Consider the following 14,653-nt stretch of genomic DNA (forward strand, 5'->3'; position numbering starts at 1 on the left):
TACCAGGTCCATTTCTCTCCGGGTGTCCCCAAACACACGCTTCCCCTCCAGGTCATCTCCAGTATAATTCCCTCAATGAACTCTGGTAAAAAGGGTTGGAAGCTGGACTTGATGTCATCCACATGAGATACCAATGCATACCATGTTGGCCCTGGAGTCAGGGACATAACAGACACCTGTCTAGGCTGGGTGAAAATATGATGCGTTGTATCATCGGGAAGTTGGTTCACGTGGGAGGATCGGGACATAAGCACGGGAAAGAGATGTGTACCCGCAAAAGACATTGTTCAATCTGAAGTGTGTGTGAGTGTGTTTGTGATTGTGTGAGTGAGTGAATGAGTGAGTGAGTGAGTGAGTTGGGGTGGTGTGTATGGGGATGTTTTGTGTCTGATGAATGAATATATTCTGAATACTCATTCATTTCCTATGGCGGTCACTTTTGACCGGGAACACCACAGGTGTAACAAGGTTGAATAAAACACTCAAAATTCAATGAAAGAGGTAATCATCACTTTTATGTGTTCAAGTGCATAATGTGGAGGATATCATAAGGCCATGAGGCAATCAGATGTAAAACACAATATTTACGAGTGTTTTAAGTTGTAAATCGGTCAGATTTGACCCGAACACGACAGGAGGGTTAATCATATTACTAATGGTATGAGAACTGAACCGCTGGGGAGGGAGGGAGTGAGGGAGGGCTGGGTAAAGGCTGAGATCCGTTCCTGAATCCGGTCCGTGTTTGTCCTCTTGCCGAGCTCCCGGCTCCGCTGGCATTTCCTGCCACACCGCTCAACTCAACAGCTGGATGCGGACGGACGGGCAGCTGGATGCGTTAGTGCACCGCTAACTACAGCAACGCTGCTCCACCGCGCCTCAACCACCGCCTTTATATGCCTCTGCCTGCACACACCAGCGCTAACTCACACCCAGCGGCGCGCGCTCGGCTTTTAACCCGGTTTAACTCTCGAGATCTAGCGTCCGCTGCTGTTTTAACCGCATTGTTTAAATCCCGCCGCCTAACCGAAACCGTGTGCGCGCGGGCGTCGCTAGCTAACGGTAACTAGCTTTAACTACTTTATTTTGCGGTCTCGTGCTGTTTAAAACCGCTAACGCTAGTTAGCAGCTGGCAGTTGCTAGGGGTGACTGACTAGCAAAAACATCTAGTTAGATTATTAGATAACGTTTAGTCCAGTTAAGTTTAAGTTAAGATAGTTAACTTTTTAGAATATATTTGGGGAAATAGCTTGAAATACCCTTTTATCCTGTTTTCTGAGTGAACGACTTGTGGCGTAAGAAATGTAGGTTTAACGTTAGCTAACCTAACGTAGCTAGCGTTAGCTAATATTGACGTGATACCCCGAAAACTACCCAGCCAGCTGGGGTCTGGACAACTGCCTAGCTATCCATCTATCCCTATGTTAGGTTAGCTACATTGGCTAGCTAGCAAACTAACGTAGCTAACCTAAACGATCTAACCTATCTAATTAGCTAAGCTAGTTAGTTAACCTAGTTAACTATTAACGTTAAACGTAAAAACAAACGTAATTATCTAGCCTAACTAGAGTTACAGAAGCTGAAAGTGTTGTGAAACTGGTGTGAAGGAGCCTGGTGTGCTCTGGGATGGAGTCATTTGGATACAGCTATAGTTAGCTAGCTAAGCTAGCCTGCTAGCTTCATTTCTGACTGCAAGGGGCGAAGTTACAACATCAACATCATCGACGGTAGAGAAAAGGTAAGCTTCAGAAACCATCATCTCCTCTGGTTCAGTGTTTATAGCTAACTCGTTACCTAGCAAGCGAACGTTAACTAGTTAACTAACAAAATAAGCAGTTGATTGGTTAGCTAGTTAACTAGTTAGTTAATCTTACTAGCTAGTTAGCAAGCTACTACTTGTAACCTTAACTGTGATGGCTAGCTGGCTGTCCACTTGGTTGCGTTCCTTTTTTGGCTACTATACTAGCTAAGCAGATGAATGGGCTATGCTTGAGATTGTCAATTTACATAAGCCATTAGCAAATCATTTCTTTCTTCTCAAAATCTGCATTGTGCCATAATCATAATTTAAATGATTATTATGACTGCCGCTGTTTATTTATTTGTGTCATCATCCAGAAGAAGAAGGTCCCAAAAGCTGCAATCTCAAATAATGTTGCTAATCTGAGATTTTGAGAATCTGAGAACATCAAGCCATTGTTTTAAAATACTCACTTATTTACACTTCTCTTTTAGCTATCTAATTTGGAAGGTTAACAATCTTAATATCTAGCTAAAATGTTTGAATGCCTGCTCTTAGATCCTGAGAGCTGTGCGCTTCTGCTGTTTTACCAGCTAACGCTAGCTATGTTATGTGGCCATTACAATATTATAGGGCGTAGAGCTTCTATCGTGGCTGTTTTGGATTAACGTTTTTCATCAACAGTTGTGCCATTTGATTGAGCACTTTAGCACTAGCTAACCGTGTCCTGACGGATTGAATGAGCTCATCCGTATAAAAGCACAGATTGCTTTTAATATAATTGGATCAATCTGATTATTTAGGTCAGCCAGAAGGCTTGGAAAAATGAATCGAGCGATTGTGTCCTCAGCTATTTCACACTACAACTATGCTAGCTATAACAGTGTGAGAAATAGCTAAAGAGTATTAGGTCATGATTTGGCTCCTCGCGGGTACACACAGAGCCAGCAGCCACGCTGCTGACCAGGACTCGCCTCTGCATCTCTCCAGATAAAGGGCTTCATCAGAAACCTATTTCCCAAATGATTTATTTTGTATTCTGGACACAGCTTGGTCCAAAGTCCTCAATAATACGCTAGCTACTTCGTTTTACAGCTCACATTGGATTGTTTATGAGTCTGTTTGTTTATTCAACAGTGTTCCCTCCCTTTGCTAGCTAACGCTACATTTCTAAGTGCCAAGCCCTAAACACAGTGCCTATTTTAACAGGGAAATCTTTCAATATGTTGAAATGTTTACAATGTGGAAACCATATTCAATCAGTCAAGAAGATTGCAGCTGTTGCCTGTGGTACGCCAGATGTATATAGGCTTGTATTGTGTGCAGTCTCTGCCATGCCCTGGTGACCTCAGCCAAAGTCACCCGATTGCTAGTACTATAGGAGAAGCCAATAAAAGACAAGGTTTGCTCTGGGAGGTGCCCCAGCCTGTGGAAATTGTGATCTAAGGAAAGGGACAATTTCTATGAGTAACATTGACCCAGAGAGTTGTTCATGTATAATGTGCTTGGATGACCTTTAGTAAGCAAAACTGAAATGGATCTTCCCTATTTCTTTCCTTTTTATGTAAGGGTAAGGAAATATGTTACAAATATACTTGAAATTGGAAGACATTTTAAATTTTTAATTTGTATATTATTCATAATGATTAGCCATGTTTATCACTGATTACTTCATCTTTATAATGGTATAACATCTTTGCATAATGACAGCTAAGGGTTTAACTTTGATTTTGGGAACAGCACTAAGTGGCGTTTGTTTATTTGGGCTTGATTCCTGTTGTTGTCAGTTGAGAAGCGCTCATTATTGACAGCCATGAAGCAAGAAGAGCTGACCACCCAATTTATCCGGTTCAGATTTTTGGCTTTATTATTTAATTGAGCTCCATTATTTATCAGCTAAATATTCCTGACTGTTGGAGATTAAGTAGCGTTACATTGGAACAGACAGATGTAGAATTAACATTTCCCTTATTCAGGTCCAATTAAACATAGCTGAATTCTTTAAATACTGTCCGATTTTCACAATTTTGATTACAGTACTGGTAAATATATCATAATTTCTCTCCCTTACCGTTTTCAGTATCCATCTTTCTTTAGTTGACTTTTTGTGCTAAGTAGGTGAATGGACTATGCTGGAGATGTTGGTTAGATTTATGTTAAGCAGAAGCTTTCTTTCTACACTTTCTGCACTTAATCCATACAATGAATATAATGACTGTTGCTGTAATGTGGATGTTATCCTGAAGCTAGTCCTTCCAAACAGTCACTGATATACAATCATCTACTCCATGATTTGGGACAGTAATGCATGCTAAGTTAACTATTTAAATGTTTTCAAACATGCTCTCACACTCTTATATATTTGTAATGAGACAGAGACAATGAGATGTGGTGTGTCCTATTTATTTTATGGGATGTCAAGCTCGTAAGTGTTGAATGTAATCATTAGTTAAATGTAATGTAATTATTAGATATGTGACTTGGCTTAATCCAGATATTTTTTTCACTTTTACTTTTTCATGCTACTTTTCTGCATACTACTTTCCTGACTATTATTTCAGTTTGTGTTACAAAACAATATCAGATTCTAAATTTTTCCCTCTGATATCTGATATTTGATATTGACCCCCTACCAAGACCCACCAATGAAAATTTGTTTTTCATTGACGCAGCACCTAAAATTGCATGAGTAGAAGGTACGTGCTGAAAATCTGTTACCAAGTCAGCTGCAGCTTGGCAGTTTGTTAGCACATTAATGTTAGCACAGTAACAGCTGCAGCGTTGTTGTATGCATTGGAATGAGCCACAGGTACAAGACAACTGGGCTCAGCTGTTCGAGTCATCATTCTCTATCAAAGTACAGAGCTAACCCGTTGTTTGTAGGAGTTTTCTAACCTATTTTTAGACTGATGTTTGGGGGCGAGAGTGCTGCTGGACTCCATTACCGTGTCTGACAGCTGACAGGAGCGTTTTCCATCTTCCTGAGTGCTGCTAATTACAGATAGTGCTACAATCACATGACTGCTTTCCTCATCTAATGTCATCCCATCTAATCTCATTAAACAGATCCACACTGGTACATTGTATTAAATCTAAACTTTTAGAACCTGTGGTGTACTTTTTCCTGGTTTAATCCTTGCTCGTAATGTCACTCTCTCCTTTTTGAAGTTTAATCCTAATGTGACCAGTCCTCACTCCTGTAGAGTGTCTACGAAAGAGGGAGTGTTTTAACAGCAGTGAAACATTGGACAAGCAATTAAGGTGCCTCGATTAATTGCGTCCTCACTTGTATTCTGGGTTTCTGCTGTTAGTCATGAAAGTCTGCAATAAATGTGAGTAGTAAATCTGGTATTTTAGAATCAGAACAAGTTTTTAAGGCCATGCATGTTGAACCTGCAAGGAGTTTAATCTCTAGATTACATTGCTTTCCTACTGTGGACAGATAGAATAAGATACAAATTAAAACAGTGTGGTCCAGCAAGCATTGTGCTGTCACAATGAACTCAGGACCGTCTTTTCAAAACCCAGATCATGCTGCTTTCTGGCACAATATTTCCTATTAATATTTGCTGGCATATATTACTTTTTGTGTTTTTAAGAGTTTTAAAGTGTTTCTGTCATGGAAATATTTTTGTTTTTCCACATTTTAGTAGAATAATGTGTTTTAAGTTTTTTTTTTTTAAGTTTTTCTTAATACGCTTAAGTTACTTTTTTGGTACACTGTCTTTTTTTAACTTCAGCACTTTAAAGTACAGAAAATAGAGGTGCATGATACAGACAAAATGTGATGTGCCATAATACTGTTGGTTATCTGGGTGCTAATGTGGTAAGTGGTTAAAATTCTATCCTAAATTTGTTTAATCTCCAAAAAGTTTTTTTTTTTTTTAGCAGCTGAGATTTCCATTTTACTGTTACTATAATTATAAGAATGATTTATTGTACAGACCTGACAAATATCAAACAAAGGAGTACTTTAGGGTAAAGAATATTTTTTTTAGTAATACATGATGTAAACTTCAGTCTATAAAGTGATTTGCTTTTGTGGCTGTCCTGTATTAGTTCCAGTCTGTGTCTGTTGTGAGGGTAAGAATAGATACCATTGAGTGATGAGCAGTGAGAAGCCTTAGCAATCCCCCTGCTGTGTGGCCGAGGTGGGGGGAGAAGCCGATATGCTTCTCTCATTCTTTATTCATCACTTAGAGTGCTGAAGAAAAGAAGTTTAACAGCAGAGGCAGTTCTGGAGATTTCTGTCAGGATGTGTGGTCCAGTGTAATACATCTTTTATTAGACACAGGGTAGCTATAGTATCTCTAAAACAGCTTGGTTTCCTTACTTTTCTTTTCTTGCTATTGTGCAGCAGGGCCTTATTTTTACTGATTGGCTTCTCATGGGTTTTGTTGGGGGTGCCTAAAGGCAGTCAGTCATCTTATTTGTTTTCAGAAGAGCAAAAATGAGGTGTAGGTGCGGGTATGCATATGTGTATACCTGCATGTTTGCATGAGTTCAGATGTTTATGGTTGTTGTAAGAGAAAAGATTGCTCTCTATCCTTGGTTATACCCTTGAAGGCACGTGTGCTAAAATGTGTAAACACTTGCAGTGAATGCATGACTTGCAGGTCATTGTAACGTGTGTCACACTGCCTTTCCTTTATTAGCTTCAGTGCTCCACATAATGCCTGAATCAGACTCCATCGATTTGAACTATAATTGAAGATTGAAGGTTGTTGACTCAGCCTCTAACAATAGTGTAGCTCTCGCCCTGGTCTGATTGGGTATGCGCCACTGCTGATATGGCATCACATGCTTCAGGCTGTTCCTCCTAAAGTTTCTCCTGATCTTGATGCAGGCCTGCAGCCTTGAGAGGCAGAGAAGCAGGAAAACGCCCTGCCCTAGTTTCCCGCTGTTCCACTGAGGCTGCAGTGCCACAAGATTCTCTGTGCTGCTGCAGTAATACAAGCGTGCATACAGTGTTCCACATCGCAAAGATGACCCAGACTGGAACAGCAGGAACAAATGATGCTACAGCATCAGTAATGCTTTAACTGACAGCATTGTGACTGTAAACATCAGTCATCATGTTTTGCACCAAAATAAATAGTTTTAAATGTAAAAAAAAAATGTATTTGTTTCTATTTGGAGTGTAACTGCCTTTGTATCAAACTGGAATAACAATATTAAAACAGTAACAATATTGTTTTTAGGATGTTGTGCAAAAAAAATAGCCCAAGATACACAGTAAGCTGTGGACCAGGATTGATGATCAGATTGTGGAACCAACTTCAGAAACCACCTGCTTTCCACCTGGATGCCTTATGCAAGTAAAGTCTGCATTTGCATAGTATTGTGGGAAATGTAGTTGAAATAAGAGCACCACTATGGTAAGGGTAATTTTTACCTCTGCTGTGTCCAATTCTCACTGTACTGAGCTAAGGGATGAACTCCTGGATGTGGTTTCTGGTTAGTTGAGTTGAAAGCTCTGCTTCTTCCTTATGTGAGTGAGTTTGAGTCAGATCTAAAGCCTACGCTCTAGAGTTTATACCAAATGTTATAGAAGACAGTTCCAAAATGCAGGATTCTTCGTAAGATACCTTTAGCACAATTACAAGCACACTGTAGTAATACAAACACTTTCAAAAGAAAGATTTCCAGCAGTTTATAAGACATCAGTGCAGACTTAACTGACAGTACTTTAACACAATGACTGAAAAAGAAAACCAACAAAAGGAGCAACAATAGCTGAATTGAAGCAAGACGGAAAAGGAAGTTAAATAAAAGTTACATCAGCGTTTTCAACGCAGCTTTTTAGGTAGTTAAGTATTTTTCCATGCTAGTTGTTAAGGGTTGAGTAGGGTTTGAGCTATGCGTGTGTCTTTTGTAATTGGAAGTTTGGTGGAATGGTTCTATGTTATATATTTTTTTTATAAATTATTTATTCCCATGTTGTGTGAGCCATGCTGTCTTGACTGTAATAATGCTGTGGAAACTTGTATTTCAACAGGGATTAAAAAAAGATTACCATAAACTGTATCTGAATTGGTTACATATGTAATACTTTATTTAAAAAAAATATAAAAGGTATTTTTTTGCAATATGTGTTACACATTTGCAGACCCATTTTTTAAGCTCAAAGGCTCAGGCCCTTTAAGATTGTTTATATCCAATTACCAGTTACATTACCTAGCCTATTTCAAACTCAGAGACATCCTTGTATTTTTAGATGAATTAAGTAAAAAACACTGTTGTAAACTTCCAAGCCTGCATACTCTGACCCTGACTTTATTTTAGCTGACATTTCTTAGCTCTCCAGTACTGCAGATGGCACTGTGACGTTGTTATGACTACTAGAAAAGTATTGCACACTACAATGACTGTTTAGTGCTGACTTAGCACCGCATTGTGACACCTACATGTGACATCTACAGTTGTTCAGTTTTTTTCCTCAGCTATATTACTTTGTTTGCCAAAAGTATACAACTGTTGCCTCCACAAGTTCTTAAGCAAAGGCCATTTAAAGCTTAATAAGAAAAAAACCTAAATATTAGGTCACTTTGGTTATCGGCCAGATTTCAGTGTCGATATAACAATACAAACAGTACTATTGTGCAGTCTCCACACTAAACTAATCTTTTTCTCTGCCAGCATGTGTAAATGGTTTTAACGGAATGCTTAATACAGAATGAGTCTGGATGTGGAATAAGCAGTCTGTCTGTTATTTTAAGTCTAGTTCTGCTGTTTACCCTGTTTGAAAAGGAAGCTAATGGGATCAGAAATTTGAGTCCCCTGAAGTGAACAGTCGCGGATCAGATTTAAAGTGCAGCAAATTGAATTGACTTCGAAAGGTGTTTGTGAAGTTTATGCGGTTGTGCTGCTCAGTATTGGGTGCATTTAAAGGCAAGCTCTTTGTGACCAGTCTGGACTCCAGGGGAATTATAATATATATTTTTTCTGGTGGTGTAGATTTACTTAATTTGTGGGATGCACTGATAAGAATTCTGTACTGAAATTGTGTATTTTTTTATGTAAACACAGAATGTTAATAACAAAACGTTTGCACATATTAAATTGCTTCCATTTTCTGCTAGGTTGTTGCTAGATGGTTGTTATAGTATTTCAGGTGATTAAAATGAAGTTGCTAAAATCTTGCAATATGGATACTGCAATTTTCCTTTTACTGTTGCTTGATTTAAATAATGTTTCTGGTTGCGACATCCTAGATGGTTGGCTTGGTGTTAAAAGTGCATTTGTATCATCATAAAGGGATCATAAAAGGTTATAAAGGGATTCATTCGTATGAAAAAAATCGACAAAAATTATTGCTATGCAGAAACTGCATCTTCTTTGGCGTGGCCATAGACCAGAGCTGCACATTTACTGGGGAAGGCGAGAGTGTCCTTAGAGAGTTGGAATTGCAGGAGCTTTAATTGGTCCCAGTTGACATGTTGAGGTACAAACAAAGGTACAGTTCAGAACTGTTGAGGACCGAGAGTACTGAAGTCCCCATCATTATTTAGTTATTATAAACAAATTAGACAAGTTAAATTAATTATTTTTCTTTTGTTGCCATCAATCATAAGTTTGTGTATGGGCTAAAGAGGGTTTTCAGTCATTATTGGTCAGACTTCTCATTCTCACCTCAGATCTTATTAACCTACTTCTTAACTTTGTGTGTTTCCGTAGTTTATTTGTCATCCATCTCTATGTTTGTTGAAGGTTAAAGAGCTTGAAGGAAGCCATTTAGCTTGTGGTTTGTTGCCTTCAAATTTTTAAACTATCTTTAGTTTAATCCTGGCAATAAACTTGCTTATTTGAGTTTGTGATCGTGTCAATAATATCTGCTCTTGCCCTTTCAGAAGGAATAAAATCCCTCTGTACACAAGGTTGGCAGTTCAATTTGGTTATTTATAGATGTTCTATGTAGTAGTGCCGAGTGTACTCAGCCTTACGGCTTTGATTAACTGCAGTGTCCTCCCTAACCCAACCACTTAGTGTTGATTTGCAGAAGCAAGAAATAAAACTATCAAGACGAGAGAGGAGAGAATGCTCCTTGACTTTGTTATGCCTGAAATGAGGTCTGGTAATCAAGTAGCCCTCAGTTTCTGATGGCTTTCTGGATGGACCTTGACTTCAATCAGCTCATTAATGAAAAGGTCCTTAAGTAGTGTTTCTTAACCATAGCCCTGGAGTAGACCTGTTACAATATCTATGCTGTATTAGTTTGGACTATATTGTCCCTGAAATAACTGATCAATTATAATATTGTTAAAATGCAATTATAGCATTTTAAATGTTAAAAGCATTTTAATGTTTAAATGTGTTGAACATAATTAAGGTTATTTAGACGTAATTTAAAATGCATTAGTAGTGGCAGGTTTTAAAAACACTAATAAATACTATAGTTACTTTTTAAATAAAGTCATTTTTATTCAAAATATGCTGCAGTTTATCACTGCGGTTGGGACATCTTAACTAACTTGAATCAGGTGTGTTGGAAGAAGGGGAAGTATTAAATGGGCAAGATGGGGGAGCAGGACAGGGATTGAGAAACGCTGTCCTACAGTGCCCTACAACTCTCCCACCAACACACATACATACCGGTTTCTCCTGGCTAAGCCAGGGGACACGTTTAGTAGAGACAAGGCTGATTTTTATCCCTGTGGGAACTGGAAAGAAGCATAGGTTCTCCCAGGTCTCTCAGGTTGTATTTACCTTGGCAACGAACGCACAAAGTGTAAACAAACCATTCTGGCCCTCTCCAGGGGCACGCCTCTCTAATGTTGGCAAGGAGAGAGAGAGATTGTGTGTGTGTGTGTGTGTGTGTGTGTGTGTGTGTGTGTGTGTGTGTGTGTGTGGGCTGCATAAAAGAACTTCCCATAGAGAGATGAGGAGCACTGGGAGGTCAGCTGCGCTTTGCAGCAGATGCGAGAACTGTGTGGTAGAAATCATTTCACCAAAATATGTTCACATATTCTTTTTTTTTTTTTTTTTATAATTTTATTTCTAATTTTTCCCATTTTTCTCCCCAATTTACACGGCCAATTACCCAACCCACTCATTAGGACTCCCCCTATCACTAGTAATGCCACAACACACCAGGAGGGTGAAGACTAACACATGCTTCCTCCGATACATGTGAAGCCAGCCACCGCTTCTTTTCGAGCTGCTGCTGATGCAGCATTGCCGAGCAGCCAGCGCGCTTGGAGGAAAGCACAGCGGCTCGGCTCTGGTACATCAGCTCACAGACGCCCTGTGCTGCAGACATTACCCTGGGAGTGATGTGGGGAGAGAGCGCCATCTACCCACCCAGAGGGAGCAGGGCCAATTTTGCTCCCTCTGACGCCGGCAGCTTGATGGCAAAGCTGCATGAGCTGGGGTTCGAACCTGCGACCTCCTGCTCATAGTGGCAGCGCCTTAGAGTTCACATATTCTTTATGTTGTAAACTGATCTTCAGTTATATCTAATATTTTATGTCAAGCTATCTTTCATCACATTTCTTTAAAACCTCCTAAAATTCCGGATTTCAGATTTGTGGGGCTGCCAACCCCTTCATGACCTCTCAATCTGTTCTGTATCTGCCATGTTCTCATATCTTGTTATGAGATAGCAATATGTAAATTAATCATGAAGTTGTACTGTTGACCAGCTAGTTGTAAGACGTGTGTGTAACAGGCTTTCTTTGGCTTCCTCAGGTGAAAAACAGGAAATGGTACCTCAGATCTGGGATTGCCCACAAATGTATAAGTTGTGAGGTTTTATTTTGTGAGTGAGGTAAGACACAGACCATTGTGCTCATGGCAAAGTGACACAAATGAACGAAGTTGGACCAAGGTCAGACAGTGGGTGACAGATGGAAGGGGCATTTTATTGCTGAAGTGCAGGCACCTCGGTCAAGTGTCACATGTAAACCGGAAGTGTGTCATAAAAGGCATTATGTCACATGGGCATCTGTCTAGAATTGTCTGTGCAAAAGACAAACAACTGACAGAAATCACATCTATGTTTAGTACTAAAGTTGGTACATAAATCAATGCAATGTTTTTTAGCTTAATTGGTACGGACATGGCAACCATTATGGGACACTATTTTCTGTCACATGATTTTTGGCATTTTGGTATATGTTGGATGTTATTAAAGTAATTGATTTTAAGATTAAAGACTTCAGTCTAAAATGTCTTTTTTAAAGACCTGTGCAGTGGAGATATACATGCAGGTGGTTGTGGTACAAAATATGGCCTTAAGAAAATCTTTTTTTTTTCCCTCAAAGTTCACTGCTGTGTTCACATTGCACAATGTTGCCTTCACAGCAGTATTTTCCTTTCTTTGAATACTATTAAACACTTTAATGTGGGAACTTGGAACATTCTGCAAGAAAAACAGATCCAGTACCATATTGACCAGCTGGTAGTAGGCAGTGTGGGTTGAAGGCTTTCTTTGGCTTCCTCAAAAAAAAAAAACAGTGTCTAAATTTTTAAAAAGAGTAGGCATGATCTGTCAAGCTTTAATGCATTTAGTCTTCTAAATTTGTGTTCAGTAGATTAAATTTTGCTTGCATGTTATTTTCAACTAGTTTTAGAAGACATCAATAGGCATTTTATGATGATTATTATAGTGATATTGCTCAAACAAATGCCAAGATAACTCTATAATTGCCCTTTCAAGTACATTTTGTGAAATTAACATAATGGTTATATCAGTGGCATCCAGTTGATGTAGTGAGTACCCCTTCTACAACATCCCACCCCTGCTGGCCTACACATTATGAATATTACAATAACTACATATTCTCCGTCTTGACTAAGTTATATGAACTTAATACACCTTAAGAGCCCACAAATTCAGCTACAAACTACAAAAACAACAGACCACAATAAACAATGCTAAGTGTTCCTAAAAGTACAGCTGTTCAACAAAAATCAGTCATTTGTATGCCTACAGTACGCCAGGGCATCCAAAACATTAAGTACACACAAAAATTCACTAGTCAGTTGGCTTATTATTGTGAATTAGGTTCCCATTGAAGGGTAGCCTATAAAAAGGCTTTTTTAATGGCCCCGCCCCCGGGGTGAAAATCATGAACCTGATTGTCCTACAACTTTCCTAATAGACGTATTACTACACCTCTCACAAAATCAGCAGAAGGGGCACACAGACACAGGGTCAGAAGCCATTTTAAAAAGCTTTGATTGGTTAGTACCTCTGTCAGTCAGATAAAGAGTCCTATAGCAACTGAAAAACCCAGACTATCGCTTTGAATTAGTTGCCTTTTTTATTTTAGTTAGTTTATGAAATATATACTTACAATTTACAATAACTATAATATATTTTTCCTGATAAAATTTTATGGAATGATTTACCTTTTTAGAAGTCAGCATACCAGTTTTTAATGGACTCTTTGCTAAGTAAACATATTGGGCAATATTGAGGTCAGCTAAAATGATTTAGGTCATATCCTTATAGTCATAAGTCCATAAAGTAATTATTGCCCGTATGTGTGCCTTTAGCATACTGCTTTTAGTAAACCTCAACTGCTAGCCAAATTTCATTTTTTGTTCTTTAAGGCTGCCTGTCCTTGTATATCTTATTTTGTAGTTTAGTTTGATTAAAAGTCATGATTAAAGCAGAATATGATTTTGTACAGTTTTAGTGGATCAATTTAGTTTGTTTTGTGAGCACACTAATATTTTAAACATCAAATGATAGGAAGTAAAAGTTCTTAGTCACTGGTTAGTTTTTATGACATTGTTCGGCAACAACTGTGGTCAACAAACTTCCTGAATGATGTTGTGTTCTGATCTAATTGAGCTTTGTTTATCTTATAATATTTTAGGCCTATGTACACTAAAGTTGGCTGTTGTCCTTAGGGTGTTAATATAAAATTAATAATTTGGTGAACTTAAGTTAATGAGCAAAGAACAGACCAGGTTATTCCAGCAAATTATGTTGGCACAAGTTTGCAAGTTTGTTGAGTGTTTTTTTTTAACCACTAGAGGCTATGGGTTTCTGTGGTTTGCTAACATGCTAGGGGTGTGAACACAGGCTCTCATGCTTTTCTAAAATGGTGACAACACTGTGCTAAAGCAACTATAGGTTGCAAATCAATTAACATCTAAAGAATTAAAATGATGGTACACTTATTTGTATAAGGCAAAATCTTGTTTTTATAATTTCCACTCTGGGTAAGACAAAAGGTACTGTAAGGCACTGTGTAACTTAGGTGGAACGGCAAGAGATTGCTTGCGAGGACTAACTGGAGTCATATTTATGCAAAATTATTACATTTTACATTTTCACTTCTTTTCAGAACATTTGTCAGTGTGGTGGCAAGTTGCAAGTCCCAGTCTGGTGCCATGTGATTTGATGTAATGCATTAATATATATTCCTGCTGTGCAATCAGCAAATCTGAGAGAATCCTCAAATTAGGTATGTGTGTCAGTTTTTGCAGACATTATTATAAAAGTAATTAAATGCAGTAATGTTAGTATTAGTACAGGATTGTATTTGGACGGACATCCATTCACACCAGAGTTAAGATGGCAACATTCCAACAGCACTAACAGAGCTATCACACCAGGGTTCATGTTAATCAGATCAAACATGCCAAGTTTGAACAAACCTTAAAAGAACAGAAAGATCTAATGTGCACAAAAGATCTCATCTACACATGTGTGCTGTTTTTAAAATGAGGCGGCCGAGGAGAAGTGTGCTGGGAGAAGTCTAGATTTATGCACATAAACATCACACACAAGGTCCGCCTGCAGAATAACAGAGCACAATATCATTCAGGCAGCTTCACATACATTAAAGTGAGTTTGCAGGCTAGACGCCGTTGCTGACCTCACCTCCCCCTACTGTCTCCTCCCTCCTTCTGCCTTTGGCCATGGGAATAACTTTCACTTCACTTCTTATTTAGGTTAGC

At 38.7% G+C, this 14,653-nt stretch overlaps 1 protein-coding gene across 1 annotated transcript in view; it reads left to right on the top strand.

Annotated features, from left to right (window-relative positions):
* The first annotated feature begins 764 nt into the window (after positions 1 to 764).
* osbpl5 (oxysterol binding protein-like 5) overlaps positions 765 to 14,653 on the top strand; it is a 44,031-nt gene continuing 30,142 nt past the window's right edge. The window contains exon 1 of the mRNA XM_007228072.4: positions 765 to 1,735. The gene's annotated coding sequence lies outside the window, so the exon portion shown is untranslated. The remainder of the gene's footprint in view (positions 1,736 to 14,653) is intronic.

This window comes from Astyanax mexicanus, chromosome 2, assembly GCF_023375975.1.
Source record: "Astyanax mexicanus isolate ESR-SI-001 chromosome 2, AstMex3_surface, whole genome shotgun sequence".
Lineage (NCBI taxonomy): Eukaryota > Metazoa > Chordata > Actinopteri > Characiformes > Acestrorhamphidae > Astyanax > Astyanax mexicanus.